A 20744-nucleotide genomic window follows, 5' to 3' on the forward strand; every position below is an offset into this window, starting at 1 on the left:
CAGAATTGTTGTGCTAATACGTTAGTGAATCAAGAAAACGGTGTGCTAAATAGATAAATAAGAACATACACAGCTAAGAAGTTGTGACTGGAGCAAGTTTGATATGTTTTTGGACGAGTTTGTGTTTAGCTTAAAATAGGTAATCCAGAGTTGGAAGGAATCTTATTGAAAGATAAGAGGAGAGAAAAAAAAAATGGTATAACTTAATTTCCTAATTTAAGGCACTAATAATGAATTGTATATAAATTGTAAGTAAACTTTATTTAGGACGGGTAATTTTTAAAATTGGAATAATTTTGATAATAAGATTTTATATAGTATATAGGAAATCCCTAAAACAAATAAGGAAAACAAGTGGATTAAGACTCCAAGCCCATATCTGATAGCCCATTAAAATTGGGCTTCCTACCCCTCATAAAAAGCCTTATGAATGCATTGTCCCCCAACCGAAAAGATTTCATCTCCTCTCCTGTTTCCGAAGTTGAAAGTCCCGAGATATCTCGAATCTTCGGGAACTTGAGATCCTAATTTAGCTGATTCCTTATTTCCCAAGGTAACAATCTCATCGTACCTCGTCCATTCATTCACTTACGTTTACTTTGCTTGTCGAAATCTGATATTCGATCTGTGAAGTTACTAAATCAGAAGAAAAACGTAAAATTCATATCTTTCGATTGTTCTTTATTTATTTTATTCCTGTTCTTATTCGTATAGAAGTTGTAGCAATCAGCCATGGCTGGAGGAGGAAACTTTATTCATAGGGTTATTTCTTATGTAGCCAACGAATTGATCGTCAATGGACTCGCCAACAGGTAATTAATCTAATTTATTATTTACTTTTGGTTTATATTCTTATCTTATTTATTTATCTTTGGTTGTCCTAAAAGGACAAATCTTTTAGTGCTGGAATGACATTTATTCGAATAGAATGGAACGGATACAGTATAAAAAAGATTCATACATTCATATAGCTGACCTTAATTAGTTTGGAATTGAAACATATCGGCCTAGGAAACTTAATTTATAGGAAAAATGAAACTTACTTTATTGGGTTGTGAATGATTTTACATAATTTATGTTTACTATGTATGCGTTCGCCAATTATGGGTTGGTCGGTTTTAACCCTTCAGCAAGTCTTTAGGATAAATTAATGCAATTTGGAGGAATCAATGACAGGTCATCAGTACAAATCCTAGATTTTTGAATTGTGAGAGATCAATAATTCTCGCCAATTCTTAGATTCACGGACCAAACTCAATTTAGTGGGATCCTTCATTCACGTTTTTTTTTCCACCAAGACGTTTTCTGACCTCTGAATTTGGAGTATCCTACTTTCACACAATTTACACGGTACAACAAGCAATCAATGTTTCAATATGAAGTAGAAGCTTGACAATGATGACTCTGTAGGCTTGTGTGAAGATGATGGAAATTTGACATCAACATATGCAATCGACCGAGGCTGCTTGAATTATCTTCTTATCTCTATTTTATCTTTGTTTTATTTGAGAAAGAAAATTTTCTGAACTATTCATTTGTTGCTAAGATTGTTGTGTTGTGCTTGCTAGAGCTTCCCTCAAAGTGAGTTGTGTGTTCCTTTTTGTTTGTCACATCTTAGATTCTTATACTGCAGTGAGTGAATGGGATGAGGAAAATCTTTCTGGCTTATATGCGATTTCAAACAAATAATAATAGAGAAAAAAAAGTTGTGCAGCTATAATTACACAAAGCATTAAGAATGTATAAACTTATTGTTGCGTTACTATTGTAGCTTTGTAGACAAGTGATAATTTCAATGGATGAATCATGTTTACAAGTATTACCTATTCTCGCTGCTGTTGCTGGCTACTTCTTGTAGACATTCTAGTCGTATAAAATTGTAGACAAGTGCCACTGAAATTTAAAGGCAAGTTCTATAGAGCGGTGGTTAGACCGGCCATGTTGTATGAGGCTGAGTGTTGGGCAACCAAGAATTCTCATATCCAGAAGTTGAAAGTGGCAGGAATGAGGATGTTGAAATGGATGTGCCGGGCACACTAGGTTGGATAAGATTATGAATGAAGATATTCGGGAGAAGGTGGGCGTGGCTACCATGGACGACAAGATGCGGGAAGCAAGACTTAGATGGTTCGGGCACGTGCGGAGGAGAAGCATAGATTCCCCGGTTAGGAGGTTTGAGCGATTGATAATGGCATGTTTGAGGAGAGATAGATGGCGGTCTAAGAAGTATTGGGGTGAGGTGATTAGGCAGGACATGGCGTGACTTCAGATCTCCGAGGATATGGCTCTGGATAGGAAGGTGTGGAGGTCGAGCATTAGGTTTATAGGTTAGGAGGGAGTCGAGCGTTTTTCTAAGTTGTTCTGGGGGCGGGGCTAGGCTAGGCTTATAATGTTTCGCCTTGGGTTGTTAGTGGTTATGTAGTTTCCACACTATTTTCTATGGCATTATTACTGGTTATTGATATTGCTTGTACATTTATTTTCTATTTCTTACGACGCTGATATTATTTTTTTGGCTTCTGTTGCTGTCACTGATCTATTGTCTATTGTTTATTTTCTTCTTCTTGAGCTGAGGGTCTTTTGGAAACAGCCTCTCTACCCTTTCGGGGTAGGGGTAAGGTCTGCGTACACTCTACCCTCCCTAGACCCCACTTGTGGGATTTAACTGGGTTGTTGTTGTTGTTGTTGTATAAAATTGTAGACAAGATTAAACTTAAAATGATGTTGTGTGCCAGGAGTTAATTTTGTAGGAGAGTTTGGAATTACTTCTTCATGTGACTGACCTCTCAAAAAAAAAAAAAAACCTTCATGTGCCTATGTCTCTGGGTAAATGGAGAAAATGTTCCTATGTCGAGAGGAAACATATCTTTCTGGTCCCGTGGGGAATCTAATGTTTTTATTTTTCTGGATACCATTTACTATGTCTCTTTCAGTAGTATCAGACTTGAGATATTATGCTGTAATGGTCATCAGAAGATGCCCACTAAACTGCCTCTTTCTTTTCACCTCAGCCCTGGTTTCCAAAGATTTGCAGTAAGGACCTCGAGGAGAATGGAGGATCTATCTAAAATGGGTAACTAATATACCATCTCGTCCTCATTTTATTCAAGTTTTCAGGCTGTTCTGAGCATATGTTTTGGTACATTTGCAGCTGAGCAAAAGAAGAGAGAAGTTACTGACCTGATCAAGGATGTGTCCAAAAACTCCGAGGTTTTGACTGTGAAACATTTAAATGTAATTATAATAAGCGCCGAACTAATAAATTGGTTTACTGACTGATATTTTTTTCTGCAGTCTTTCAAGAACCAGTGACTTGGAAGGAAGGTGTAAGATGTACAGAGTTGCTTTTTCTTTTTCCTCTCCCATACTAATATGATGAAGAAAATCGAGTCCTCATAGCTGTGATGGGGCTGTTGTTGCATACGGCGGTGTGGAAGTGATCATGGTAGTAAGTAGTAATGCTATAATATTATTGCATTTTAGTGTTATTTGCTTTCGCAAGTTTGTCACTTTTGTGATGTCTCAATAGAGAACTCGCTTGGATCTCCTTTAGGGATTCCATTGTCAATTTTGAATAATGTCTCTACACGGTATGAGAAATTAGTGCACTTCTTCCCGTATGATATGAACTTTGATTTTATTGTCAAAGCTTACAGGATGATTTGTATTTTTTTCATTTATTTCCTGACTTTGCAAATTAATAAACATAAAGAGTAGCGTCTAAGTTACAGAATAGGAAAAGAGTAACTTGGTCTATTTTTTCTTGTCCAAAACAGTTTATGCCTCAAGCGTTAGCCGGACTAACATTCCCCACCAGTTATTGATTATAGTGATTTGGTGTTTAGAGAGGATGTATTTCTTCGAGCGTTCAATTGGTGCATTTTAATTGGATTAGATTAATATCAATGGATTCTTTATTAATGAATGACTAATAACTACAAGTGATAGAGACAGACGATTTAAATTGGACAATCTAAAGTTTTAAATTGTTTCAAGAATGACTAGAAAGGTGGAAATAAGACTAGATATAATTTGATCATTATAAACAAGTCCAAAATCTTTATTTTGGTTATTGTTCCTCATATATATAGCTTTCTCTTCTCCTACGTCACCAAAAGAACAAAGCGTGAATGCAGGCAGCAATATTGTGAATTTCCAAACGAGGTGCTTCGAAAACTAAGCAGGTTGTTCAATTGGATTACAAACTAAAGTATTATAAAACAAATACAGAGTTATGGACATTTTCTCTATAATGTATAAATAAATAGGAACAAAAATATTCTAATGCAATTTTGTGAGTTTTAGGTCAGAATAAAGGATGAGTAGAGTAAGTTGAAGGTTAAATTGCAAATTACTCCAATTATAACCAGAGAATGCTAACTCTGCAAAATATGTAACAGGGAGGGCTATCTTAGCAAGCAGAAATATGCATGTTAGACAAGCTAAATGAGAGGTTGATAGCTATGGTCCTAGGTAAAAGCAAAACATTTATTAGTTGACTCTACAGAAGATGACACCAATAACTATTATCACGAAGAATATCTAAGCACTTTAACACCCCATGGTCTTCCCTCACATAGGTATTTTATCATATTATACATCATGATTTATAAACATATTTTGTTTCTCCACTATTTCTCTTTGTTTTCACTTATGCATACAAACCTGAAAGCTGCAACAAAAAATAACTTTCTGTCACAGCTCCAAATTCCATCCGTAGGAGGTCGTGATGGCACCTAGTCTCTAAGACTAGGTAAGCCTATTAATGCAGAATAATAATAAATATCTGAAATAAATAAACTACAATTCAATCAATTTCAACTCCCAAAACTCGGTAAAAATAAGTCATAAGCTTCTAAGAATTTATTCTCCATGTCTCTATACATCAGAGTCAAACAAATAAGGAAGACAACATAGTAAGATAGAAGGGGACTCCAGAGTCTGCGGACACTGGCAGATATTTCTCGAAGTCTCCTCGTACAGTTAGTTTACCGATGCCTGGTCTGATAAGGTGTACCTGGATCTGCACAAAAAGATGTACAGTAGCGTAGTATGAGTACACCACAGCGGTACCCAATAAGTGCCAAGTCTAACCTCGGTAGAGTAGTGACGAGGTCAGGTCAGGTCCTACTGGAGAATAAATAATGACATGGTAAAATGTTTAAACAATATAATAAGATAAAATGACAATGGAAATGAATTAAGTAGTATGTCACATTTAATTACATCAAATAATGGCAATTAATATCTCATGGAAACAAAACAAAATTTCCTTTCAACTTCAAGTAAATCACAACAAATAATCAAAGGCAACTGCGGCCATAAATCAATATCAACAAGGGCACTCCCGAGGTACCGCCTCGTAGTCCCAAATTATAAATAAATTCACAATATCTCATTTTCTTCACAATTTATTTTAAAGAAAATATTTTTTTCCCGAAATAGCATCCCGCATTTTAGCCATCCTTATCACACCGCATGACTTCTAGTAGTTCCCCCTACTAGCCACACGTATCAACCCACCCTTATCTCACCGCATGCGTTTCAATACCCAGACCTTATACCACCGCATGCGTATCAATATCACAATAAATTACAATTTGCACCTCAAGTGCGCAAATAATTTAACTTGCCAAAATAATTCAACAACAATATTTTTCCATAATAAAGAGTTCACGGCTCCATCACAATGAGTACGAAAATCTTACAAAAATATTCAGAATAAATAATTCAGAAAAATAATATTTCAAAATCTTTAATACGTTGCTTCAATATCAAATTTAAAAATGTCAAATACTTCATATTAATAATATTTAATTTAAAGAAAATCAGCCTTCAAATAATGTACAGATTAAAAGAAATCAAGTTTCAACTAAACAGGTAAAATAATTAGCAGGAACATGTCAAATAAATTTAAGGTATATATTTTAGATCAATGATGAAGAATATAACAAGATAAAATAATTTAATAAATGCGCAATAGTGATCTACACAATTTAAAAATATAATCTTTCATATTTAGCCCGTGTACACACTCGTCACCTCGTGTACACGACTTTCAACACATTTTAATAATCACATCAAAACTAATCCTAGGAGAAATTTCCCCCACATAAGGTTAGACAAGCCACTTACCTCGACTTGCTCCAATTTAACCAAGTATTATGCTTTTTCCTCGATTTTCCGACTTCGATCGACTCGTATCTAGTCATAATTAATTCGATACAATCAACAAAAAATATAGGAATCAATTTCATAAGAAAATATTACAATTTTCAATAAAATCCGAAATTAGCTCAAAAATTGTCTGTGGGGTCCATGTCTCGGAATTCGGCGAAACTTACAAAATCCGACAACCCATCAATTACGAGTCCAACCATACTAGTTTCACTCAAATCCGATCCCGAATCGACACCGAAATATCGAAAATTCGTTTCTATGAGATTTCTAATATTTTCCCAAATTTCTATCTCAAAACACTAATTAAATGGTGAAAATAATGATATATTCGTGTTTATTGACCAAATCCAAGTTAAAATCACTTACCCCAATGTTTTTCCTTGAAAATATATCAAAATCGCCTCTGCTCAAGCTCCAATTCGTCAAAAATGGCAAATGGGACGAAGTCCCTTGTTTTTATAACTTACAGATATGTCAGGGAGCCCGATTTTGACAGGGAGCCTGGTTTTGACTGGGAGCCCGGTTTTGACAGGGAGCCCGATTTTGACAGCATTTCCAACAGAAAAATTGCAATAGCTTTTGCAGCAGCTAAGTTCCACTTTTGATCCGTTAACCATCCGAAACTCACCCGATGCCCTCGGGACCTCAACCCAATACACCAACAAGTCCTAAAACATAATACGAACTTATTTGAAACCTCAAATCAAATCAAACAACGCTAAAATCACAAATCACACCCCAATTCAAGCTTAATGAAACTCAAGAATTTCCAACTTCTACATTCGATGTCGAAACATATCAAATCAAGTCCGATTGATCTCAAATTTTGCACACAAGTCATAAATGACATAACAGAGCTGTGAAAATTTTCAGAACTGGATTTCGACCCCGATATCAAAAAGTCAATTCCCCGGTCAAACATCCAAACTTAAATTCCTATTTTAGCCATTTCAAGCCTAATTTCACTACAGACTTCCAAATAAAATTCCGATCACGCTCCTAGGTCCAAAGTTACCATATTTTGGAATCATCAAAATTCTATTCCGGAGTCGTTTGCACATAATTCGACATCCGATCACTATTTGAACTTAAACTTTTAATTTTTCATCAAAATTTTATATCTCGGGTTAGGGACCTCGGAATTTGATCCCAGGCATACGCTCAAATCCCAAATCACGATACGGACCTACTAAAACTGTCAAAATACTGATCCGAGTCCGTTTGCTCAAAATGTTGACCAAAGTCAACTCAATTGAGTTTTAAAGCTCTAATTCACATTTTAATTCATTTTTTTTCACATAAAAACTTTTCAAAATTTTTTACGGATTATGCACGCAAGTCGAGGAATGATAAATAATATTTTTCGAGGTCTTAGAATACAAAATTAATTATTAAATTTAAAGATGACATTTTGGGTCATCACATTCTCCACCTCTAAAACAAACGTTCGTCCTCAAACGGAGTTAGAAAAAGTACCTGAGTTGGTGAATAGGTGTGGATAACAGCTGCACATATCATGCTCGGTCTCCCAAGTCGCCTCTTCGACTGGATGACCCCTTCACGGAAGCAATGTTCTTTGACCTCAGCTTTCGAACCTGCCTATCCAAAATAGCCACTAGTTCCTCAACATAAGATAGATCCTTGTCCAACAAAACTGAACTGAAGTCTAACACATGAGACGGGTCGCTGTGATATTTCTGAAGCATGGAAACATGGAATACTGGATGAACCGCAGAGAGACTAGGTGGTAGTGCAAGTTTGTTAGCCACTTCTCCAACTCTCTCAAGAATCTCAAAAGGCCCAATATACCTAGGGCTCAACTTGCCCTTCTTCCCGAACCTCATCACACCCTTCATAGGCGAAACCCGGAGCAATACTCGCTCACCAACCATGAATGCAACATCACAAACCTTCCGATCCGCATAACTCTTCTGTCTAGATTGAGTTGTAAGAAGTTGATCCTGAATCAACTTAACCTTTTCCAAGGCATCCTAAACCAAGTCTGTACCCAATAGCCTAGTCTCGCCCGGTTTGAACCAACCCACTGGGGACCGGCACCGCCTACCATACAAGGCCTCATACGGAGCCACCTGAATGCTTGACTGATAATTGTTGTTGTAAGCAAACTCCACAAGTGGTAAGAACTGATCCCTAGCACCCCCAAAATCTATCACACACGCACGAAGCATATCTTCCAGTATCTGAATAATGCATTCAGACTGCCCCTCCGTCTGAGGGTGAAATGCTGTACTCAACTCTACCCGAGTACCCAACTCACGCTGTACTGCCCTCCAGAACCGTGATATAAACTACGTACCCCGGTCAGAGATGATAGATACCGGTACGCCATGGAGTCTGATAATCTCGCGAATATAGACCTGAGCTAGTTGCTCCGAAGAGTAAGTACTAACCACATGAATGAAATGAGCTTACTTGGTCAATCTATCCACAATCACCCAAGCTGCATCGAACTTCCTCTTAGTCCGTGGGAGCCCAACAACGAAATCCATAGTGATCCTCTCCCATTTTCATTCTGGAATCTCTACTTCTGAAGTAATCCACCCGGTCGCTGATGCTCATATTTCACCTGTTGACAATTTAGACACCGAGCTACATACTCCACTATGTCTTTCTTTATATGTCTCTACCAATAGTGCTGTCTCAAGTCCTGATACATCTTTGCAACACCTGGATGAATGGAGTACCGCGAACTGTGAGCCTCCTGGAGAATCGATTCACGCAAGCCAAAACTCAACTCGGCTCGAAAACATCCAATCTGACAAACTGGTTGGCCAAGGCCTGAACATCCAAGGCTAAAGGTCTCTCTGCTATCGGTAAATATGCTAAGCTCCCCAAACTCTCTGCCTTACGACTCAAGGCATCGGCCACTACATTGGCCTTCCCAGGATGATAGAGAATGGTGATATCATAATCCTTAAGCAACTCCAACCACCTCCGCTGCCGCAAATGAAGATCCTTCTGTTTAAACAGATGCTGTCGACTTCGGTGATCAGTGTAGACCTCGCACTGGACACCATACAAATAATGCCGCCAAATCTTCAAGGCATGAACAATAGCTGCTAACTCAAGGTCATGTACAAGATAATTCTTCTCATGCACCTTTAACTGTCTGGACGCGTAGGCAATCACCCTACCGTCTTGCATCAACACTACGCCGAGACCAATACGCGATGCATCAGAATACACAATATAAGCCCCTGAACCTGTAGGTAATACCAATACTGGGGATGTAGTCAAAGTTGTCTTGAGCTTTTGGAAGCTCTTCTCACATTCTTCGGTCCACCTGAACGGAGCACCCTCATGGGTCAATTTGGTCATAAATGCAGCAATAGAAGAGAAATCCTTTACAAATCGACGATAATACCCTGCCAAACCAAGGAAACTCCGGATTTCCGTAGCTGAGGACGGTCTGGACCAACTCTGCACTGCTTCAATTTTCTTCGGATCTACCTTGATCGCCTCGCACGAAACTATATGACCCAAAATCCCACTGAATCAAGCCAGAATTCACACTTTGAAAATTTTGCATATAACTTCTTTTCTCTCAAAGTTTGAAGCACAGTCCTTAGGTGCTGTTCATGATCTTCCCGACTCCGGGAATACACCAGAATATCGTCAATAAATATAATGACGAAAGAATCAAGATAGGGCTGAAATACACTATTCATTAAGTGCATAAATACTGCTGGGGCGTTGGTCAGCCCAAAAGACATCACAAGGAACTCGTAATGACCGTACCGAGTCCTGAAAGCAGTCTTCGGGATATCTGGCTCCCGAATCTTCAACTGATGATAGCCTGAATGTAAGTCGATCTTAGAGAACACTCTGGCACCCTGAAGCTGATCAAATAAATCATCAATACGTGGCAATATATACCTGTTCTTCAGTGTAGCTTTGTTCAGCTGGCGGTAATCAATACACATCCGCATAGAACCATCCTTCTTCTTCACAAATAAGACAGGAGCACCTCAAGGCGATACACTGGGCCGAATGAAACCCTTATCAAGCAACTCCTGTAACTGTTCTTTTAATTATTTCAACTCTGCTGGAGCCATACGATATGGTGGAATAGAAATGGGCTGAGTACCCGGTAGTAAATCAATTCCAAAGTCAATATCCCTGTCGGGTGGCATACCCGGAAGATCTGCTGGAAATACATCAGAAAAATCCATTACTACAGGAACTGACTCCATAGTAGGAGTATCAATACTAACATCTCTCACATAGGCCATATGTGCATCACACCCCTTCTCCACTCTAGGCGCGGTAGGCCTGGCATAGCCAACGTTAGCGTCTTGGCGTAACAATCAAGAATTGTGTGATAGGGAGACAACCAGTCCATGCCCAAAATAATATCGAAATCCATCATACTGAGCAATAATAAATTAGCTCTGGTCTCAAAATCGCTGATAACAATTAAACACGACCGATACACGCGGTCCACAATAATAGATTCACCCACGGGTGTAGATACATAAACAGAAGAACTCAAGGAATCACGTGATACGCCCAAATACAGGGCAAAATAAGATGACACATAAGAATAAGTGGAGCCTGGATCAAATAAGACCGATGCATCTCTATGACAGACCGAAATAATACTTGTGATAACATAATCGGATGCAACGACAACTGTCCTAATAGGAAGGGAATAATATCTGGCATGGCCTCCCCCTCTAGGGCGACCTTTACCTGTCCGACCTCCACCTCTAGCTGGCTATGCAGGTGGAGTGGCAACTGGTGTAATAATCATGGCCTGAGAAGCCTGAGGGCCCTTTGGAATAGGTGGGGCCTAAGAAATATGTGGAGGTTCACCCCTCCTAAATCTGGGGCAATCTCTCATAATATGACAAGTATCACCATTCTCAAAACAAGCCCTCGGAGGACGTGGCTGCTGAGACTGGCTCAGGCCTAATCAACTAGACTGCCCGCTGAAAGCACCCCGTACAGGAGGTACAATAGACACTAGCGGTGCATAATATGGAATATGAGGTCTGGGATTAGCCGGAATACCACTGGAAGTTGGAAGTGCTGAATGAATAGGACGACTCATATAACCTCTACCATGACGGGCTACAACTGGGGCATGAGAATTATTATATGTGCCAGAATCTCGGGGTCTCTTAGATTCCCTCTCTTCCTTCTCCCGGGTCCGCATACCTTCCAATCTCCTAGCAATTGGCACCACATATTGGTATGTGATGTCCATCTCTAGCTCTCGGGCCATACTGTATCTGATACTAGGGTGGAGACCCTCAATAAATCTGCGAACCCGCTCTCGAACAGTAGCAACTTAGGCTGGTGCATGCCTAGCCAAATCACTGAATCGCACCGCATATTCTGACACGGTCATAGAACCCTGGTACAACTGCTCAAACTCTGCGCGCCATGCATCTCTAAGACTCTGAGGAACATACTCCCTTAAGAACATATCTGAAAATTGAGTCCAAGTAAGTGAAGCTGCCTCAGCCGGACTATTCAACTCATATGCCCGCCACCACTGGCAGGCCGCTCCTCTAAACTGGAATGCCTTGAAAAAACCCCCACTGGAATCCACAATAACCATAGTACGAAGGATACAGTAACATTCCTCCATAAAACCCTGAGCATCCTCTGAAGCTAAACCACTGAAAGTAGGAGGGTGGTACTTCTTATACCTCTCGAGCCTGAGCTGCTCCCCCTCTGAAACTGCTGTCCTAATCTCAGGCCGAACTGGGACAACTAGCTGCACTGGTATAACCTTTGGGGCATGGTTCACTTGGGCCCGTGGCTCTGGATTACGGGCGACGAGAGTCTATGCTCCTCCCTCAGCCTGAGATGTGGCAGGAGCAAGTGGAATTAACCCTGCCTGAGCTAAAGTTCCAAACATGCTCAAAAACTAGGCAAGAGTCTCCTGAAGGGTAGGAGTAGTAATACGCATCTCAGCTGCCTGCTCTCCAATTGGAGCTACTGGTAGCTCTGGTGCAGCAGCTCGTAGAGGTGCTCTGGCTGCACCACGTGGTCTTCCTCAGCCTCTACCCCGACCCCGGCCTCTTGCGGCTCCAACAGGGGGCGCGGGTGTCTGATCATCAGATCCAGTTGTGCGTGTCCTCACCATCTGTGAGAGAATAGAAAGATAATTGTTTAGAACTTTGAAATCAACAAAGGCGCACAATAAGGAATCAAAGAAGTGAATATTTCCTAACAGTTCCATAACCTCTCGAAGATAAGTACAGTCGTTTCCGTACCGATCCGCAAGACTCTACTAAACCTGCTTGTGACTCATAACACCTATGAACCTAGAGCTCTGATACCAACTTGTCACGACCCCAAATTTCCTCCGTAGGAGGTCGTGATGGCACCTAGTCTCTAAGACTAGGTAAGCCTATCAATGCAAAATAATAATAAATATCTGTAATAAATAAACTACAATTCAACCAATTTTAACTCCCAAAACCCGGTAGAAATAAGTCACAAGTTTCTAAAAATTTACTCTTCATGTCTCTATACATCAGAGTATAAAACAAATAAGGAAGACAACATAGTAAGATAGAAGGGTACTCCAGAGTGTGCGGACGCCTGCAGATATACCTCGAAGTCTCCTCGTACAGTTAGTTTACCGATGTCTGGTCTGATAAGATGTACCTGGATATGCACAAAAGGATGTGCAGTTGCATAGTATGAGTATACCACAGCGGTACCTAGTAAGTGCCAAGCTTAACCTCGGTAGAGTAGTGATGAGGTCAGGTCAGACCCTACTGGAGAATAAATAATGACATGGTAAAATGTTTAAACAATATAATAAGATAAAATGACAATGAAAATGAATTAAGTAGTATGTCACATTTAATTACACCAAATAATGGCAATTAATATCTCGTGGAAACAAAACAAAATTTCCTTTCAACTTCAAGTAAATCATAACAAATAATCAAAGGCAACTGCGGCCATAAATCAATATCAACAAGAGCACTCCCAAGGTACCGCCTCGTAGTCCCAAATCATAAATAAATTCACAATATCTCATTTCCTTATCTCACCACGGGAGCCTTCATAATTTATTTTAAAGAAAATATTTTTTTCCGAAATAGCATCCCGCGTTTTAGCCATCCTTATCACACCGCATGACTTCTAGTAGTTCCCCCTACTAGCCACGCGTATCAAGCCACCCTTATCTCACCGCATGCGTTTCAATACCCAGACCTTATACCACCACATGCGTATCAATATCACAATATATCACAATTTGCACCTTAAGTGCTCAAATAATTTAACTTGTCAAAATAATTCAACAACAATATTTTTTCACAATAAAGAGTTCACGGCTCCATCACAATGAGTACGAAAATCTTACAAAAATATTCGGAATAAATAATTCAGGAAAATAATATTTCAAAATCTGTAATACGTTGCTTCAACATCAAATTTAAAAATGTCAAATATTTCATATTAATAATATTTAATCTAAAGAAAATCAACCTTCAAATAATGTACAGATTAAAAGAAACCAAGTTTCAACTAAACAGGTAAAATAATTAGCAGGAACATGTCAAATAAATTTAAGGTATATATTTCAGATCAATGATGAAGAATATAACAAGATAAAATAATTTAATAAATGCGCAACAGTGATCTACACAATTTAAAAATATAATCTTTCACATTTAGCCCGTGTACACACTCGTCACCTCGTGTACACGACTTTCAACACATTTTAATAATCATATCAATACCAATCCTAGGGCAAATTTTCCCACATAAGATTAGACAAGCCACTTACCTCAACTTGCTCCAATTTAAACCAAGTATTATGCTTTTTCCTCGATTTTTCGACTTCGATCGACTCGTATCTAGTCATAATTAATTCGATACAGTCAACAAAAATTATAGGAATCAATTTCATAAGAAAATATTACATTTTTCAATAAAATCCGAAATTAGCTCAAAAATTGCCCGTGGGGCCCATGTCTCGAAATCCGGCGAAACTTACAAAATCCGACAACCCATTCAATTACGAGTCCAACCATACCAGTTTCACTCAAATCCGACTTCGAATCGACACCGAAATATCGAAAATTCGTTTCTATGAGATTTCTAAAATTTTCCCAAATTTCTATCTCAAAACACTAATTAAATAGTGAAAACAATGATATATTCATGTTTATTGACCAAATCCAAGTTAGAATCACTTAGCCCAATATTTTTCCTTGAAAATATATCAAAATCGCCTGTCCTCAAGCTCCAATTCGTCAAAAATGGCAAATGGGACGAAGTCCCCTGTTTTTATAACTTACAAATCTGTGAGAGAGCCCGATTTTGACAACATTTCCAACAAAAAAATTGCAGCAGCTAAGTTCCACTTTTGATCCATTAACCATCCGAAACTCACCCGAGGCCCTCGGGACCTCAACCCAATACACCAATAAGTCCTAAAACATAATACAAACTTATTTGAAACCTCAAATCAAATTAAACAACGCTAAAATCACAAATCACACCTCAATTCAAGCTTAATGAAACTCAAGAATTTCTAACTTCTACATTCGATGTCGAAACCTATCAAATCAAGTCCGATTGACCTCAAATTTTGCACACAAATCATAAATGACATAACAGAGCTGTGAAAATTTTCAAAACTGGATTCCGACCGCGATATCAAAAAGTCAACTCCCCGTTCAAACTTTCAAACTTAAATTTCTATTTTAGCCATTTCAAGCCTAATTTTACTACGGACTTCCAAATAAAATTTCGATCACGCTCCTAAGTTAAAAGTCACCATACAGTGTTGGAATCATCAAAATTCTATTTCGGGATCGTTTGCACATAATTCGATATCCGGTCACTATCTGAACTTAAACTTTTAATTTTTCATCAAAATTCCATATCTCGGGCTAGGGACCTCGGAATTTGATTTCAGGCATACGCCCAAATCCCAAATCACGATACGAACCTATCGGAACTGTCAAAACACTGATCAGAGTCCGTTTGCTCAAAATATTGACCAAAGTCAACTCAGTTGAGTTTTAAAACTCTAATTCATTATTAAATGGCTTATGTAATGGAACAAGATTGATATGTAGAGGCATTGACAACACCGTTTTGCATGCAGAAATTATGATAGGCCATTGTGCAACAAAGCATGTGTTTATTCCACGCATTCAGCTTTCACCCCCATAAAATGAAGGATATCCTTTCAAGTTCATTCAGAAGCAATTTCCAGTCCACCTTTGCTTTGCAATGACAATAATTGAAGCACAAGGCCAAACTATTCCCAATGCTGGCTTGTATTTACCCCAACTTATTTTTTCGCATGGACAACTGTACGTTGCACTTTCAAGAGAATATCAATATTCACAACAAAAGTTCTCATCATGAGAGAGCAACCAACATGTCGAAGTGGAACATATACGAAGAACATCGTCTATAAGAAAGTGTTAGGTACGATACGAGCATATAACATATTTTAAACGAATAATATAAGCAATTAGATTATTTTTTCTAATGCATAACTAACTAAATTAAATGATTTTACTTTTCAAGTTCAGACGACATCTAATCAATGAAGTCCGACAATCAACTCATAAGATAAAAAAACCATTTTTCAATTGAGCTTGTAATTTTTTTCCTTACATTTTATGCTACTCATTATATACATATTTTAATATTATCATAGTCCTTTAAAAAAATTCTTACTTTAACAAGTGGAACACACGTGTCCAAAAACTAGTGACTAGAAAAGTGGAAACAAGACCAAATATAATTTGATCATTATAAACAAATTCAAAATCTTTATTTTGGTTATTGTTCCTCATATATATAGCTTTCTCTTCTCCTACGTCACCAAAAGAACAAAGCGTGAATGCAGGCAGCAATCATGTTGCTAGGAGATTGTGAATTTCCAAACGAAATACTTCGAAAACTAAGCAGGTTGTTCAATTGGATTACAAACTAAAGTACTATAAAATAAATCCAGAGTTATGAACATTTTCTATATAATGTATAAATAAATAGGAACAAAAATATTCTTATGCAATTTTGTGAATTTTAGGTCAGAATAAAGGATGAGTAGAGTAAGTTGAAAGTTAAATTGCAAATTACTCCAGTTATACCCATCACTATAAGAGAATGCTAACTCTGCAAAATATGTAACGGGGAGGGCTATCTTAGTAAGCAGAAATGAGCATGTTGACAAGCTAAATGAGAGGTTGATAGCTATGGTATCAGGTGAAAGCAAAATATTTATTAGTTTTGACTCTGCAGAAGATGACACAAATAATTATTATCAGGAAGAATATCTAAACAGTTTAACACCTAATGGTCTCCCCCGCATAGGTATTTTATCATATTATACATCATGATTTATAAACATATTTTGTTTCAACTCTATTTCTCTTTGTTTTAACTTATACATACAAACCTGAAAGCTGCAATAAAAAATGACTTTCCTTTTAACTTTTTTTTTTTCTTATGTAGGTTAGTTTTGAAGGAGAATGCACCCATCATGCTACTTAGGAATCTAGACCCCTCAAATAGCTTATGTAATAGAACAAGAATGATATGTAGAGGCTTTGACAACAACGTTTTGCATGCAAAAATTATGATATGCCATTGTGCAACAAAGCATGTGTTTATTCCACGCATTCAGCTTTCACCCCCATAAAATGAAGGATATCCTTTCAAGTTCATTCAGAAGCAATTTCCAGTCCACCTTTGCTTTGCAATGACAATAATTGAAGCACAAGGCCAAACTATTCCCAATGTTGGCTTGTATTTGACTCAACATATTTTTTCGCATGGACAACTGTACGTTGTACTTTCAAGAGGGATATCAGTGTCCACATCAAATGTTCTCATCATGACAGAGCAACCAACACGTCGAAGTAGAACATATACCAAGAACATTGTGTACAAGGAAGTGTTAGGTACGATACGGGCATATAACATGTTTTCAAAGAATAATATAATTAATTAGATTATTTTCTATAATGTATAACTAACTAAATTAAATGATTTTACTTTTCAGGTTCAGACGACATCTAATCACTAAAGTCCGATAATCAACTCATAAAATAGAAAAACCATTCTTCAATTGAGCTTGTAATGTTTTTCTTTACATTTTATGCTACTCATTATATACACGTTTTAATATTATCACTATCTTTTAAAAATATCTATACTAAAAAACGTGGGACACACGTGTCCAAAAACTAGTGACTAGAAAGGTGGAAACAAGACATAATTTAATCATTATAAACAAATCCAAAATATTTATTTTGTTTATTGTTCCTCATATATATATATATGGCTTTCTCTTCTCCTATGTCACCAAAAGAACAAAGCGTGAATGCAGGCAGCAATCCTGTTAATAGGAGATTGTGAATTTCCAAACGAAGTGCTTCGAAAACTAAGTAGGTTGTTCAAATGGATTACAAACTAAAGTACTATAAAAAAAATCCATAGTTATGGAAATTTTCTCTATAATGTATAAATAAATAGGAACAAAAATATTCTTATGCAATTTTGTGAATTTTTGATCAGAATAAAGGATGAGTAGAGTAATGTAACAACCCGACCGGTCGTTTTGGGCATTTGCACTTCGCTCGGTAGTTTGAGGGCATGGGTAGTTCCGTATGATGTATTATGACTTATGTAAATCGTCGGTTTTGATTTTCAAGTTATTCGGAATCGATTTGGAAGAATGAATTTTATTATTTGAGCTTTAAATTGGAAAAGCTGACCAAGTTTGACTTTTGTGAATTTGACCCCGAAACAGAGTTTTGATGATTCCGTTAGGTCTGGATGTTAATTTTGGACTTGGGCGTATGCCCGGATTTGCATTTGGTTATTTCCAGAAGGATTCGGCGCTAATCGATGAAAGTTGGAAATTTAAAGGTTTGGTAAGTTCATAAGCTTGACCGGGAGTTGACTTCAATGATATCGGGTTCGGATTGTTATTCTGAAAATTTGAATAGCTTTGTTATGTCATTTGGGACTTGTGTGCAAAATTTGGGTTCATTCTGGGTTGATTTGATATGTTTCGGCGCGAGTTTTGGAAGTTGAAAGTTGAAAGTTCATTCTAACTCGAATTGATGTGCGATTTATCGTTTCGATGTTGTTATGTGTAGACTTCGAATATGTCCGTATTATGTTATGGTACTTGTTGGCATATTTGGACGGGGTTTCGAGTGGCCCGAATGAGTTTCGGACCAGGTTCAGATCATTTTCGTTTCATGTTGCATTGCTAAAGGCTTGCTGGTTCTGGTGTTTCTGCATCTGCGGAAGAATGGATCCAGATGCGAGTCTGCAGATGCGGACAATTGGTCGCAAAAGCGAGGGAGAGCTTGGTGAGGAAAATCGCAGAAGCGAAAATTGGGGCGCATCTGCGGCCCCGTAGAAGCGATGGTCTTGGGTGCAAAAGCGAGATTGAGCGCAGAAGTGCATTTGGCTTCACACCTGCGATTGCGCAGAAGTGGATGGAGATCTGCAGGTGCGAGGGGTCGACAGGCTAGTGGAGTCCGCAGAAGCAGAGCTCGTGTCGCAGAAGCGACTCTTGTGTCCACAAAAGCGGAAATGACTTGGCATAAGCTTTAGATCGGGAGTTTGGTCGTTTTGTTCATATTTTGAGATGTGAAACTCGGATTGAGGCGATTGTGGAGGTAAATTTCATCACAAGGATTGGGGTAAGTGTTCTACACTCGGTTTTGATTATATTTCATGATTGTATCTTCATTTTTGGTAATTGGGTTATGAGTTTTAAAGAGAAAATTGAGGATTTTAGCCTAAAGCTTCATAGAGTGAAATTTTGAGTTTTGAATGTCGATTCGGAGTCGGATTTGAATGAAACTAGTATGGTTGGGCTCGTAATTGAATGGGTTGTGAGATTTTGTAAGTTTTATTAGGTTCCGAGGTGCGGGCTCATGTTGGGCTTTTGGGTCAATTTTTGGGCTTTTGATTAAAGATCCGATCTATATCGATTGAGTTTGTTTCCTTTGGCGTAAATTGATATATTTGAATTGCTTGTGGCAAGTTTCGAGCTGCTCGGAGGTCGGTACGTGCGATATGGTATTTTTGGAGCATCGCTTGGCTTGTTCGAGGTAAGTAACACTTCTAAACTTGGTGATGAGGGTATAAAATCCCGAATTACGTGTTATGTGATTTATTTGGAGGTAACGCACATGCTTGGTAACAGGCATGTGGGCGTGCACCGTAGAAATTGAGACTCAATCGATTTCGTAGAGTTGTGTAGTCAATTAACTTGTACTTTTCTATGTATTTTTCATGTGTTAGAGAAACTGAGATGTGACTCATGTTAGAAATCATGCTTAGGCAAATGCTGGTATTATTGGAACCCACTGAGGTCATTTCTACTATCGAATTATATGTTTAAATTATAATTTCATACTCAGTCATATACATTCATTGCATATCAAATCTTAATCTCAGTTGTTAATTATTGATACATCACATCATCATTTTAGGCTAGTTTCATGACATAGTGAGCCCGAGAAACTGGAGAGATTGATGACTGAGTGAGGCCGAGGGTCTAATTGTGATGTTAGTGATACTATAGCACGTGAGTTGTCCGTGCAACACATGAGTTGTCCGTGCGGATCCAGATATTGATACTATAGCACGTGAGTTGTCCGTGCAGCACATGAGTTGTCCGTTCAGATTTAGATATTGATACTATAGCACATAGGTTGTCCGTGTGGATCCATATATTGATACTATAGCACGTGAGTTGTCTGTACGGATCATAGCTCTTGGGCTGAAGGAGCCCCTCCGGAGTCTGCATACCCACAGTGAGTGCATGTACCTATTGAGTGCGAGTGCGAGTGTCGAGTGATAGGGAGGGATGAGTGGATTGATACTCTGAGAGTATGCATATGGTTGTTCACTATGTTGTACTGCATTCGACATGCGCACTTGACATGTAGGCATAAAGATGTACTTTTCCTCATGCCATTTGATAATGAAACATTTACCTGTTGAAAAGTTTTGGAAAGAAAATCACGATTTTACAAACTTACTCATATTTTGGTGCTCTCGGTAAAACATTTGGGTTTTCACTGTTATACTTGAAAAGCATGCCTATTTTTTCGGAACTGTGAACGAGCTGAACATTATATTTCTGAGTTATTTCCTGTACCACTTTTATTATACTGTTATGAGCTATTGCTGGCTATTGGTGTTGGACTTTGACCTTTTGTCCCAGCTCGTCACTACTTTCAACCTAAGGTTAGTGATCTCATCCGAGTTCACACCTCAATTCAAGGTTATGAAACGGTCGATTGCAATAGTAATACCCAACAAGGAGTCGGGGTCGAATTGCACATGGAGCTATATGTGGGATTTAGGAGTATAAATTGCAGTGTATGAGTATGAACTATTTCAAATTGCACTTCCACAAACTTGGGTTGTTTCTAGGTTTAATTTAAACTAAGATTACAAACTAAGAATTTAAACTAGGAAATTGTTTTTGGTTGTTTTTAAATGATATAAAAGGCCTAGGGCTATGACCTTCACCTAGGTGTTCGCTTAATGGGTTGTAAGCCTTAAAGCTT

General features: G+C 38.1%; 1 long non-coding RNA gene across 3 annotated transcripts; it reads left to right on the top strand.

Annotated features, from left to right (window-relative positions):
• The first annotated feature begins 398 nt into the window (after positions 1 to 398).
• On the top strand, positions 399 to 17218 carry LOC104093015 (uncharacterized). Of its 3 annotated transcripts, none has more exons than XR_011413776.1 (8): positions 399 to 553; positions 715 to 812; positions 3012 to 3073; positions 3152 to 3210; positions 3295 to 4580; positions 15290 to 15618; positions 16654 to 17102; positions 17204 to 17218. It is a non-coding gene; the product is annotated as an uncharacterized lncRNA (long non-coding RNA). The 3 variants fall into 3 exon arrangements; XR_011413775.1 differs by having other exon boundaries at positions 3295 to 4473; XR_011413777.1 differs by lacking the exon at positions 15290 to 15618 and having other exon boundaries at positions 3295 to 4473.
• Positions 17219 to 20744: the final 3526 nt, after the last annotated feature.

This window comes from Nicotiana tomentosiformis, chromosome 2, assembly GCF_000390325.3.
Source record: "Nicotiana tomentosiformis chromosome 2, ASM39032v3, whole genome shotgun sequence".
Lineage (NCBI taxonomy): Eukaryota > Viridiplantae > Streptophyta > Magnoliopsida > Solanales > Solanaceae > Nicotiana > Nicotiana tomentosiformis.